This window comes from Poecile atricapillus, chromosome 2 (assembly GCF_030490865.1).
Source record: "Poecile atricapillus isolate bPoeAtr1 chromosome 2, bPoeAtr1.hap1, whole genome shotgun sequence".
NCBI classification, from domain to species: domain Eukaryota; kingdom Metazoa; phylum Chordata; class Aves; order Passeriformes; family Paridae; genus Poecile; species Poecile atricapillus.
In genome coordinates, this window is record NC_081250.1 from 48,904,750 (window position 1) to 48,919,607 (window position 14,858).

Genomic DNA, 14,858 nt, shown 5'->3' on the forward strand with positions numbered 1-14,858 from the left:
CAAACTGTCATCTCAAATGTCATTTCCATCAGCTTGGTCACTCATTTTTAGTATTTTTCCTTCACTTCCTCCGAGCCCAACAGCACAATAAAATAAATGTGCTGCATCCAGCGTATTCAGGTTACAAAAGTCACTGATGCCAGCAAGGTCAGTCATATAAATTCACCACAAGATTGCTTTGAAAGAGACTCATGCTAAAAGATTCCGCAGATAGATAATCACCTTGTGCCAGTAAAAGGAAAAGAGAAAGAAACAATTATTTTGTTTTCTATCACCACTTCTCTCTTATTTGTGGGAGGAAGATAGGAAGTTTTTGCTGTTCACAGGAACACAGAAATTAAGCAAAAATAGTGTAATGTTTTATAGAGCAGAGCAGTTGTCAACTCTTATCATTTATTCATTCATTACTGCAGCTACCATGACCAGAAACCAGCACTATACAATCTAGGACAGCCATGCTCTCTTTGCCGCTAATACTACAGGCAGTGCCTCATACCATAAACCCATCATTCATTACAGGGAACAACTGACAGATTCTTCCCCTAAGGAGGCCAAGATTACTTAAATCTGAAATGCCATACCCTGTCAACACAGGTGTACAGGAGAGAAGCTCATTTACTGGCAGGCTGGGTAATACATAAAAATAGTCACTATCCAAAGTTGATAATCGGTTAAAAAAAACACAAAACACTAAAAAAACAAGCAAGGTTTGGTGCTCAGTCGATAAAAAGTTAATAATTCTCCATTTGTTTTGTGAAGGCTATGTTATTTAAGTCCTCCAGAAGATAAATTGCCTTATGCATAGCTTGCAGACCATTTAGTGTGTGGGCTCTACAGCCACAGAAAAGCGTTTGTAGGAGGCTCTTGCTGTGCTGTTGCCAGTCTCTCCTCCTGTGATTGAAATACAGCACTTGGCACAGAGATGCAGGCAGGCAGGGGGTCCAACGTACAGCAAGCATCTGGAATGACTGACTTCAGTTGTACAGAGGTTTCACCTACCACTGAACTCAGACTAATTATGTGCATTTATTCTTCATGCTAACAGATCCCTTTAGCATTGAACCTTTCAAGTGTTGGTGTCAAGCACATCATTTAAGACAAAATTTGCTGAAAGGCAAGCAGGTTTATTTTATAATACCACTCTGTACGAAGAAGAAATTAGGCTGAAACTGGAAGTACCTGCAATACTGCATTTTGTCCTGATTCAAGCTCTTCTTGCTTCTTTTTTTTTTTTTTACCCCTCTTTTTCCAAACTGAGAGAAATATAAAAAATTACAGAACACCTGTTTAGTTACTTCCACTTTGTCCATTTTAAGTTGAAGCAGAAAAACTCTTGCTGACCCAGACATATAAATGACATCATTACCTAATGAACTGTTGCAGAACTCATCTGAATGTAGCTGACTTTGTGAGGAGCATGAATCTTCCAGTGATTTAGACAGGAGTTGTTCAGGATACACAATATTAATTTAGGGATGAGTCATTATGTTCAATACCAGTCTGGGGCCTAATGATTTGATTCAAATTAATTTAAATCATTGGGGGGAAAAAAATACTAAAATTACACATATTGCAGAATATCAAAACAATCTTTCCTGAGATACAAAGCACTTATGAGCTGTCATTGCTCAGCTGAAGTTTCCTCATTTTTCACATTACACTGTATGTGCACAATCTTGCTAAAGTGCAATGGTGCAGAATTCATTGGCTAGAGCATCCCCATAGCTCTTCTGAGACAGAGGGGTCTGGGGTTCAGAAAGCTTTAAAGCTGTATAGAGAAAGACTTCTGCCACTCCCTGATGCAGGTGATATCTTGGAGTAGGCAAAAAGAAAGAAAGGACTGGCAGAGACTCAAATATGTAGCTGAGACCTGATATTAGAGAAGGGCGGATTGAAGGGAATAAAACAAAGATGAGAGTTGGTTTCCTTTTTTTTTTTTTTCTGGCTAACACAGTGGAGAATTTCTTTTAACATTTCACTACAGAAACATGATAGCCTTGGATTGTCTTCCCATCCTTGAGGCCAAACAGAGCTGGGATTTGCTACTCAGATATATTTGCTCCATTTACGCATTTGTGGAGAGCTCATTAGGAAGCCTGAAAATGAGGTAAAATTTTCCATGCTTGAAAGCTGAACTAAAATCAGCAGATTATTTCCAGAGGTACCCCTGTAGCGGGTAAAAGGAAAGTGCTGGGTGATACTGCCTTGTAATGTTTTTTTCACTGTATCTTCGTCTGTGGTGTTAGGGCAAAGTCAGCTGTGTATTGGCATCCAGCAAACCAGGGAGCAGAGCAGGATCAAAGCAGTGCATTGGGTTTATACAACATTCTGGGCAAGGGTTGATCTAACCCTTGCAAAACAGCTATAAGGAGCCATGTCATGTTATCTCACCCACAGTAACTGTTCAGTAACACAGCCTGTTTTTGAGAAGTTATCTCATGGTTGCTTTGAGCCTAAGCTGCTGAAGAATATTTTATTCTCCTCTCCTTCAGAATACCTTGAGGAAGGATTACTTCTCTGTTTAGCTCTTAAGAGATCATTGATAATAATTTAGATGGAGGTGCAACAGGGAAATTCTTTACGGTCCTGTTTTCGCAAATTATAAAGGAGACTTTAATTACAAGATTGCTCACTTGAATTTTAAGCACAGGATTAAATGCACACTAACTCAGTGAACTTTGCATGCTGAGCCCCATGGACTGCCACACTTCTTGATTCTTGAGTGACCAGTGACCTTTTGCTACAGGAGATAAAGCCTTTGTTCCCCATGCTATAGCAACCTGAGCTCAAAACCCAAAAAAACAAAATCAGGGGACTAAAATGACCTGTAGCTATATAAACTGGACTGTAGAAAGCAACACAAAGCTGTGATCAACAGGTTTGCTTTTGTTGCTGATTCTGTCAACAGGCTGGGGAGTGAGGGCAATTACTAACTCAGTTGCTTTCCTGCATCTCTGCTTCATTCTGTATAAATTGAGCTCATTATATTAATTTATTTTTCAAAATACTGATAAGAAATGCCATATAATTCTTCTCTGGCTACATGTAAAGAAGAGACAAAATTTAAGATTAACCCACATTCAAGCGAACTGGTGACCAAATACAGTATTTTTAAAAAAGTCTCCAAATATAAACATCCACAAAATAAATTTACTGCAGCATATATTCCTCTACAAAAAGCTGACTTTGAAATGCTTGCTTATACTTCACTGACTGCACTGGCTCCTTCACTTGGGAAATTTGATTTTTGACACTAGCTCCGCTGCACGACTTTCAAGGCTTCAGGTTCCTCCTTTATTGCAAGCTGGTCATCACATCCAGCCTTAGCTTGTGCCATGTACAGTTTGCATGCCTCACTGTGTTCACTGAGGCTTCACAGCTCTGATTACAACAATTTCCCAGGAAAAGAACTACCTAAGGCTGAAACTCAGGGTCTTTCCACCTCCACAGAAAAAAAATGCTACTGCACAAACACTGTCAGTGGCTGCATGATCCACGGCAGTCAGTGCAAGAGATTTCATAACCATCTGACTTTTGTTTTCAGTAGCCTATATCCAATTCATTAGAAGAAGCTGGTAAATGTCAGCTCTACAAACAGGACAAAAAAATGATTCAGTCCTCTCAATATAATCTGTCTAATAAATTCAATAGTTGTCACTTTTGTGGAAGGGTCTATATACCTCAGCAGTAATTTGTCACCATGAAACAGTTTCAGGGCGTTTCACAGTTGTGTGTCAGTGTTCATTTCAGGCCTTATCTTCAATGAACATTTCTTGCTAAGAGCAATTAATTCCTTGCATCTGTCACTATAGGAACAAAGCAAATGCACTTTATGCAGAAGGCCCATTATTCAGTACATTAGGCACTGATATGACAGTTTTCCTCATCCCACAGTCACATACAACAATAAGCCACCTTACTTATCACTAAAATTTTCAAAATTTCATATTATGATGATATGAATTTTTCTTCTTTCTTAAATTTTATTTTTGGTATAAAAAGTAAAATTTTAAATATTATAACCCTGATTCAATGAAACCAAAAAACAACAACCCCAAAACAAAGGAATCTCACCCTTTCAGTAAATGCTGCATCAGTATTTCAATTCAGGCAAATTTGAAATTAAATGGTGGGACAAAAAAATTAAAAAATACGAAAATTAAGAAAAGTACATAAGGTTTATTAAAGAGCTAAGACTTCTAAACTACATGAAAGTCTACTGGAAATTATTTTAAATTAGCAGATCTGTCTGCAGCATGACTTTTGCTCCACTCTGACCTCTCAGTCCTAGCCTGCCCTCAAATATAATGGCCTAAATATATGCCAAAATCAATATATGTTGTTGTGGACTTTTCAAAGGAAATTATTAGATATTAAAAGTTCAGTTATAACACTCAAGGTAGCATTCAGAATGGAGGAAAGAAAGGAAATACTAGAAACACCAGGAAAGAAAAGCAGACAATTACTTGCCCAGTTGATGTTTGCTGCAATGAGGAAGAGCCAGGGAGATTCACGTACAGGATATTTTCAATCAACTGCAGGAAAATGAAAAATGGAGAAGGAGAAAAAAATTATATTGATTCTTTGTGATGTGAGTTACTAGTTTCCTGAAATATTACCATACTGTACAAACTGCTAGGGGATGAAATTAAACAACCACAATAGCTACATTACACACCCTGAATATTTGGAAAAAATATGTATGCACAGAGCAGTCACTGAAGTAAGAGAGGCAGTTTATTTATGCTGCATGTTGCATTCATTTTTCTCAGTGATCCCAGAAAAGACATTAATTCTTAAAACCTGCTTGCTAATCATTTTAAGCAAACACTGGAGAAAACTCAATTGGGATGCATTTAAGTGGGCACCACAGGAAGCTCATTCTGGGACAAGCTCACAAACAGAGTTATTTTCATCTGTTTTGAGACATAAAAAACAACACGTGAGGCAAAAGTCCAGTCAGAGGCAACTATCATAATATAAATTGCAGATCATCGCAGTGTGAAAGACCTCCTTTGCCATAAAGATACCAGCTGCTAACACTAGAAATGTGATGCAGGACAAGCTATTCCACACACCTCAGAATTAAGGATGCTCATTTTCTTACAGGTTTGTGCCATACATTTGAGGTGCTGCTCCATACTTTAACAGTTGAAACCTGCTTTCCATGTCTCCTGCTCCATGGTTATGCATTCCTGTAAACCCCTGTTGTTCTCCAGATCTCTCCGATATCTCTCAGCTAAGGATTATGCTTGAATGGATAATGTTATGACCAGATTTAGACTTTGTTTGTGTGTGGCAGGCATAATGGTTTAGGTTTATTTTCCCCTTTTATTAGGCACTCATATGACCTTTACTCTTTTCTTAGCATCAAGTTTCACTCCATATGTGGAAAACTATATTTTTGGGACTTCTCTATGTTTATTAAAGGTAGTAAAACTTTAAAAGAGTTTCAGAAAAAAATAATGGTACTAATTGGAAAACCATGCAAAAATGAGCTATAAAACCATCACTAAACTACAGCCATTTCTAGCTTAATTCTTGGATCAGAACAGGAAGATATAGTCAGTGAAAACTGATTTTATATAATTAATTTCATCTCAGTATCTGCAGCCAGGCTGGGCATACATAAATATAGCTTAAACTGTTCCAGAGTTTTCATGAATTAAACTGGCTTGTTTTTACTTCCATACAAGGTCTTAGAAGAGCCCTGTTTTTGTTCTGCAGCCTGGGATGAAGACAGGTACCCTGCACCACAGCCCTCTTACCAGCTGTCCCCCAGGGCCACAGACTTCACCTCAAGTGTTTATATGCACACAGTCTTCAAATACCTCCACTCACTTGCTTTAAACCAGAGAAATAGTGTCAAGAAGCTCTAACCTTCTTTGAGAAAAACAAACCACTTGGAAATGTTGTGTTTCCATCAGTAATATTCCACTGATTTAGTAGAAATTTACTAGTTAAATGTAGCTGCTTATTAGCTGCAACTGTGCAGGGTGGTTGTAACATTTTTCAATAACAGAACTCTGCTTTGAATTAGCAAAGGCCACTGAATTTTTTCTTAATGACTAACAATTAATCCCTGAAGCACCGTGCTGTTGTTTTTTCCCCTCCTATTTAAGTTTCTAAAAAATATTTGATCTCTAAGTGAAGGAGGAATTGTTGTGGGGTTTGCTGAATTTCCACTGGTTTTTAGATGCCTCTATTTCTTTGGCTAGCTCTTGAGTCACTCCAGAAATATCCCATGCCAGGAGTCCTTTGGACCACATGATCACAGATGCAAAGTGAGATGTTTTTCCATTTTCAGAGAGGTTTCATCAATTCCTGGTTCAGGAAGTGCTGTCATTTCCTCTTTGCCTTTATACTTTCTCATACATTCATACTTCTCAGTCCTTTGCTTCTCCATTTCCATAATTCCATGAGCTCTTCAGCACAGGCTGTCTCGCATTTTGGGCATGAGCCTCTTGCCTGATACCAAGGAATCAACTCAGCTGGCATCTCTAGGGTGTTACTGCCATGGACACCACCCAAAGGAGCACGGATGCAGAAGTGCCACTATCATTTAGAAGAGAGCTTTTTAAGGGCACAGAGAATACGGTGGCATTTCAGCTACTTGGAAACCAACATATTTTTAGCTTAATTTAATTGGACTTTTCTGTTAAATGAATATGCTAGTTTCCAAGTGTCTGAAGGAAAAAGATTATTTTCCAAGCCAGTCAGAATATTTCTATTCATCACATTAATTCATGTTTTCTTTGCTGAGTTAATATCTTGTGATTCTTAAATGTTCTAAAGTTTAAGAATCATTTGTCCCCCACTTCAACTGCTGCTAAATGAGATTTCTAGTAGCTTTAAAAGCCAGAAAAGGGTTGCTTCACCAGTGCTTTACTATCTATTGTTTAAATCCAATTATTTAGTATTCCTGGAACAAAGATAATAGATTTATACATATAGTAGTTGCTTTATATTTATCTCCTTATACTTATTTTCATTATCGCCTTAGCATTCAACAGTCACTGTAAAACCATTATCCAGTCACAGGTTCATAACACTTAATTTGATTAACCATATTACAAAAATAATGAAAGGGGTTTTTTTCCATCATGCTTTACCAGAACCATGAAGAGATGCCATGCACAACAATTCCCTCCTCAAAACAATTCGTACAGGAACGTTCTTTGTTTGCAAAGCTTCTTTGTCCTGTGATGCTTAATTAAGGATATAATGGAGAATATTATAGTCATTTTAGAATCATTTGGAAGTAATGATGCCTGAGGCCAAGCATGGAGTTCTGTTTAACTCAGCTAAATGTAGAAGTGTTGGCAATAGCCATTAAAAATGGACCCCATTGCTATCGCACTTTTCAGAAATTACTTGCTTTTCCCATCTCCTCCCCTCTCCCCCCATAGCTACACTTTTTAATTTCTTGGGTGCCATGCCTCTCAGCAGCATAAAGTTGCATTTTGTATGAGCTTATCTTTCTCCTTTATTAAATGGCATGCTTTAAAAATCATTTCATATTAGCACAAAGTTCCCAGAGGCATGTAACTCCCATCACAGGTTGTATCCCCATCTATCGAGTTAGCCACATGGACCACAGAGGCATCATAGCTGTTTATGCTAAATAAAAAGATCTAGAGGTGAATTTCATCCACAATCAAACAATTAATTTCCATGAAGACTTGCTGCAGTTTTAAGGGTTTTCAAAATGAGGTCTCATCAGCTCAGTATGGTATCAAGGAAGATCAGGGTAGGGTTGTTACACCTCAAGCTCTAGTGAGGCTAAGAGGAATTTTTTTGATAAGCACAGTCTTACTATAAAGGTTTCTAACACAAATATTTTCCACTTCAAGCATGCTTTCATAAATGGTATTTGGACTGTAGTAAAATAATGATTTTTCATGAGCATTTTACAGAGACACTATGCATCACAAGTTAATGTGTGGAACATAAGGTACTTCTTCTAATGGAGATTTTGTATTTGTCTCAAAATCAGTTTTATCAGTCTTCTTAACAATGCATAGAATCAGAATAAAAAGCCTAAATAAGCAGGTCTGTTCTTGCAGGAAAACGAGACTTGGACTGTGGTAAGCCAGGTCAGATGCTAGAGCAATAAAAGATGGTCCCCACTGCAAAATATTTGCTTACACACAAGGGAGATCTCTCCAGTGTAGCTCATGTTTCATACTCATTTGGCTTCTCTATCAAAACTGGTAAATTTTGAAGAACAGATCTGTGCACTGTGAGCTGGACTGTTACCTTAAGCTCCCATTCCCTAAGGCAAGGCTGCTAGGCATAGAACAGCAAGTTTCACTCTCTTTTTCCAGTCCAAGAGTTAGTACCTCTTGAAATCTTCGGTTAGGGAAGTAGTACATGCAATGGGCCCATTTGAAACCTTAAATCTAGAGACACAGAGGAGTTGGAAAATTTCTCCAAATTCTTTTCAACAGACAGGACAGTACATTAAAACTATCAGCAACTCAGTGAAACCAGCAGGAAAACATCCAGAAGTCTTTTTTTTGTTTGTTTGGTTTTTTTTTTTTTTCATTTAAGTCCTTAAACCCCTCAACATTTTGTGCTGTGCAAAACTGAAAATGTGTTATTTATCTGTCACTCCCAAGCACAAGTTTCTAGATGAATATCCCCAGATTTCTGGATATGCCAACATGAGGTGAGTTTCTGCCCAGCACAGCTGAGACAGTAAGTGAATGATGCAAAAGGAACAAATTTCATCATAACTCTGCCTGCTGTATAATTTTCTACCTCCCATTATTGATCAGGATTGAACTACTTTCCCTCAAAGACATGCATTCATTTCAATTTTATATATATATACACATATACATACACATATATATATATATATATATTTCCCTCCCACAGACTGGAATATTTCTTCTCAGCCTAAGAAATAATAAAAAAAAATAAATTCTTGGAGCCATGCACTCCAGGACACTTCACATTAAACTGTAGACACTACAGGCAACTAGATAACACTAATAGCACCTGAAGCAATTTCCCTTCCTATGTTTCTTCTCAGTTGCCAGCTGGAGTCTGGGCTAAAAATAGCCTTGTCATGACAGAGTAATGAATCCCAGCGATAAGTGTATTTCACTGAAATGCAGTGAGGTCATTATCCGAGCCTTAATGGATGAACAGGGTGGGAAAGGCGTTATTGGGTGGTACAATAAAAATGCAGAGGGAATGAAAGAAATGTGAACAAATGTTAGTCAAAAGGCTCTGAAAATCATAGCCTGCTTTCCTGTTTATGTTAGTGTAGGAATAATTTACATGACATTAAAAATTGAAAATACTCATAAGAAATTCTTAGCTGGCAATTTGTCTGCATAAACAATTACTTCTTTCCAGGGTCTGTGAAACTATTCTGTTTTATCTATAGGACATTTCAATAATTGCACCATATATCTATTAGTTACAGTACCACTAATAGTAAGAGAAGCATATTCCAAAGATAATCTACTTTAAAAACCCCAAACCAACCAACCACAAACTCATCCAAATCCAAGACCTCTGAACTAGTTATTGCCTGAAGTATTTTCCCCCTTAAAAGTACAAGTAAATAAACAAAGAACAGTATATCTACATTCTCAGTATTATGATCTGTGTCAAAGCAGTAAATCTACAGCTGGATACAGCTGATTTAGAGAGGGCATGAATTTCAGATTAAGATTACTTAATGAAAAAAAAACCAATTTATTGCTGCTGTAATACCTAATATTACTATGCCCCAAACAAATCAGTCTTTTTTCCTCCCAGACTGCTGCTTATCATCATTTGACATAATTTGCCTACTGGCAGTTTCAGCATTTCCTCTCTTTAGGAACCATCTGATCATATCTTTCTTCATTGTCTTTAAAGACAGCACTAAGTTAGAGAAAGTATATTTTAATACTCATATTTTAAGCCAACCCTCCTTTCTCTTCGTTGAGAAGGGAGCAGAGAGGTTTCCACTTAGGGGAAACATCCTCCTTCCACCTGAGAGACACATTGTGTGATACTGCCTGAGAGAGATGGGATGTGTACATAAAATATACACACAAAAGACCAAGAACACTGCTGAGAGTGGTTAATGAATAATATAATATAGTCAGTCCAGCAGGTAGAGGAGGGGAACTTGCACCAGAGCATTCACAGGGAGCCCTAGATCCAGGAAACCACAAAACCTGCTAAGTTTGAATTGAATTGCCTGCTTGGGCCCAGCAGCAAAGCTTAATTGCTTGTTGTGCAACACCATCAGAATGCAGATTTTCTTGGTTACAATGTAATGTTCTGGACTTCCATGTATTAGGAGAGAAAAGCACAGCAATAGGTCTTGTATAAAAGTTTGATACATTAAAAGCAAAATAAAAATACTTTAAAGGTAGACCAATTATCAGTAACACACAAAGTAATGACAACACTTCAGACTAAAGATAGCCCCTGATCCTGCAAGCCTTTATTGGACTGCACTTCCATACTATGAGTAATTTCTTCAGGATTCCACAAGGCTGCATAATAGAAAAATTAAACCATGTATCATCATTTCAAAATCACACGTCTGAAACAAATACCATCTACAGTCTCCACTCTATTTATTAAGCAGATGAGAGAAAAGAAGAAAAAAAAAAAAGTGGAAAACTCTGACAAAGGCCTTGTTATTCTCTCTGGCTGAGGAGAAAAGAAGACATTATCACCAGAAAAACTGCACAAATATTAACAGTCCAATGATCACAACATTTTCAAGTTTAAGAGGTCAGGATATATTGACCTAATAGAACTGGCAGGTCCAGTTTTGTCTCAGTTCACTTTGTTTCAAGGGAAGCCAGGACAATGAGGCTTCTTAGATGAGTCCTGAAGGTAAACCCCTAAAATTGACCCAAATCACAGCATTTGTGTACACACAGTGGCTACTTGCTGTTTTTAAAGTCTGTACTGCCCCAGCACAAATATTTAAGTCTGCATTTACATTTCCTACTCCAAATCTGGCTTTGGGTTTTTTGGTTTGATTTTTAATTTTAGAGAAAATTCCTTCTGCATATTTTTTCAAGTATGGGGTTTGCCCCACACAAATCAGTAGAGGAGGCTGTATATATTCCTTCTGTCCATCTACACTGTGCACTTGCTGGTGCTTCAGGTGATGTGACACTTGGGCTCAGCTGGAAAGTCTGGGGTCTTGGCAGGTCTGCTTGTAGTGGTCTATGACCAGCCAGTGCCTCAGAGACAGCAACCCCAGGGAGGATTCTGGAAATGGCCACAAGCTCTGCCCCTGACTTTGGATGTGCCATTTCAAGTGACTATGAAGCCAAATGCACAGGCAATACCTGTCAGAGCCCAACACTGTCAGAGGTGCCTAAGAAAGGAATGCCTGGACGTTTAGGTATGAAATGTGTGGCAATAGATATTAACATATAATTGATAATTACAGATATTAATATTTTAAAATTCTATGTATACACCTATTTGGTAGTTCCACAGCCAGGCTTCTCAGTCTTCCCAGCCTTCCTGACTAAGTTAGGATTTTAATGCTGCTTTTTCATCTGTGATTCTGGTGCTTTCATCCACTCTTTTTTTCCTCCTGCAGCCTTGGGTTACTAAATTAATTATTATTGTGAGAATGGAAGCATCATTAGTGAACAAGAACAATTACTAAAATTTGATGGCTAAGTAGTTTCTCCTTATACAGAAGGCAAGTTTTGAAATAGTTGGTACAGTTGTAATAGATGATCTGCCCACACGTTGCAGCCACAATGTCAGGAGGGACAGATCATCAACACAAAATGTAAACATATATTTATAAATCACACTACAAACAAGACCTCAAATGCAGAACCTTCAACAGCAAAAATTAATTAATTTTTCATGCATTTAAATGTGAATTAATATTTATTAACTATTTCCAAATATTTGTTTAGCATCTTCAAAACAGTGCTCATTTTTACATTTTTCAATAAGTAGCAAAATACAAATTAAAATACTTTACTGGCAAGCCAAATAAACCCCTCAAAGATATTAACACTCAAACATTCTTTCTTCAAAGAAATTGGGGGCAAAAAAACTCCAACAACCTAGATTTAATTTTAATATTTTCTAGGCAAATGTTTTAAGTAACAACAAAGGAGTTTTGAACTAGAGAACAGCTCCTGGAAAGAAAGAAGTTTTGAATTCATAACAGCTGAGAAATGGTTAAGTAGAAATTTAATGAAACTCAATTGAATTGATGCTGTGCACAATGCAGCATGAAATAAGGGACTGAGAGGAAGGAAGCATATTAAGGAATTAAGAGTTTCCATTACAGGCTCATATCAGCACATATCAAGGATTTATCTTCCTTCAGAAATTTTGCTCTCAAGCATATTCACACTTCTTAGTATGAAAACAATAAAAAAGAAAACCAACCACACCCTGCTTCAAAAATACTTAGTTTAATATTTTCTCTCCCATACGTATCTCAGGCAACAGTAGATATGATCAAGTTGCATTAGTCTAGTATAGCAAACATATTACATATAGAACTGTCATTTCTGCTAAGTACCAGAGGTGTAGGATCATGCATTAGCATTATTAAACAGAAAGACTATTTCAATACTTCCTTTCCTAACACTCCTTCAGAATACAGCTGTCACTTCCCAACTTTGTTTTCTGACATCCACATGTCTCCCCCACCCTCTGTTCTAGGTGTAATATAGTTTCAGGGTTGGCTCTGGGCCAAGACACATGCCAGGCCATCTCTCCACTATCTCAGATAATAAACACAGGCTCCTTTATCTTAGTTTCTCCAGCAACAACAGAAAGAAGAAAGAATCCTAACACTGGGTAGGCAGCATTAATTATAAGGTACAATACCTATTGAGAGGAAGGAAGCACATTCCAGAAAGAACCTAGATATGCTTCATAACTGGAATAAACACAGCATATCCCAAAGCTCTTTGCAAATGGAGCCAAATCTGAACACAAAATATACATCCATTCAGCAGCATGCAATTCCTCTTTCAATTTAAGGATTGTGTCCCTGCTGATGAAATTTTCTAATTCAAGCTACTTGATTAAAATTCTGTGACTAATACATGTTTAGATTAGTAGCTCAACGGCATGCAAGGTATCCTTCAAAGCAGATTTGGATAAATGTATCTATATTGCATTATAGATGTTGTTGCCAGCAACAGCTCCCACTTTGAGCTTGTGCGTCAGTCAACCGCTTATTAAAAGGTGAGACTATTTGGGGAATTTTTCTTCAGTGACAACAAACCAGTGAACTTTCAATTTCTCCAAATAGGTTTATTTTCTCAGTTAAACTCTGTTACTTTATTGCTTCAGAAAATAATATTCTCCAGTGTCTCTACAAAAGATACTGCATATCCCACCTGCTCCCACAGGTACTGAAGGCTGATTTACAGACCAACCGAAAAATGTCAGGAAAGCAATACAAACTGGAGAGACCTCACATCGTTGTCTGATATGTTGTCCATATCAAAAAGATACAAGTGGCAACTGTTAGTGTGGCTTCCCTGCAGTACCAAATCCAAATGGTTGTAGAAAGGCACAGGTAAAGCACAGTCAAGACAGGCATTATCAGAAACATACTCAGATCTTACCACGAGGGTGGATGCCTGAGATGAAAACCTGTATTCATCTAGAAATAGGTTCATTCCAGGTGTATTGCATGCACACAAATTTCTTCCTTCCCTCTTAAACTCACATAAGTCATAGAAATTAGAGCAATCTTGGAGACAGAGTAGTTTCTGACACAAAGCTTCACGTAGCAGACAAAATGCAATCCTGTCACTGGCAGGTTCTCATCCAGTTTAGCTCACCATGTATTTCTGAAAGAGGTACATTGCCACTTGCTGAAAGAGACCACTCACAGGGGCATTTTGCCCTGCAGTGTGTCTAGGTTGTGATGTAAAACTTATGACATTAAGTTGTGACAGCTGCTCCAACATTCTTTTCTATACCATGAAGATAAAATGCTTTGAACCAAGAGCCCCTGGTCTGATCTTAAGGCAGTGCCACACAGCCTTCAAAAACTATATCAGACTCACAATAACCCTGACTCAACTTTTGTCTCACATACCTGGTGCCCAGGGTCTGCTACTGCAAGCCTTCACAACCAGTGACATGCTGTTTATGAATTGCTTGTTAGGTAAATATTAACGTGCCAAAAAGGATACATAGCACATGGAAGAAGCTCTTGGTCTATGCTTGTAAGATTTAATTATTTTTTTTAAAATACAGAGAAAGAGAGAGAACATGAGAGAATGTGACTTGTAGAATCAGCTGAGCATTATGAATCCAAATCCACTGTCATTTTTGAGAATATCTGATTAAAATCAAGAAGTCTATAATAGCAGTCATTACCTCAATGTGGAAATTAGGGGTATTGTTAATTCTCTTCATCATGTATCAGCTCCCTTCTAATTGGATCTATATTCATTACTGAAACTGAAATTAAAGAACAGCTATGAAAGGCTTTTGATGTCAGCTGTATATATCATGCCCTGAATTAAGTTACAAAAATGGTTAATACATTATGTGACTCTTAAGTACCTTTTTCATTCCATTTAGTTGCACAGCTCCTGATACTGGCTGAGGTAGTGCACTAACACAGCAAACTTTTAGGATGGGTAAAAGAACTCATTCCATTTGAATTGCTGAAAAATGCATAGATCATGGCACCAAACCTCCCTAAAGTGTGTTGGTTTACAATTGATTTGTCTGCCAGATGAGGGATCTGCTCAGTAAATGAGGTGTAGGACAGGGAAGAAATAGACCTTTTGAATTGCTTCCCACCAGAAATGCCACAAGTAAAAGCTGTCTGAACATGAGTAGATGTACTATGCCATGGTCACCTCAAACATTTT

At 37.6% G+C, this 14,858-nt stretch overlaps 1 protein-coding gene across 1 annotated transcript in view; it reads right to left on the bottom strand.

The window, feature by feature from the left end:
* ARPP21 (cAMP regulated phosphoprotein 21) overlaps positions 1-14,858 on the bottom strand; it is a 290,359-nt gene that overhangs the window by 214,004 nt on the left and 61,497 nt on the right. Inside the window, exon 2 of the mRNA XM_058830258.1 lies at positions 4,467-4,535. The gene's annotated coding sequence lies outside the window, so the exon portion shown is untranslated. The remainder of the gene's footprint in view (positions 1-4,466; positions 4,536-14,858) is intronic.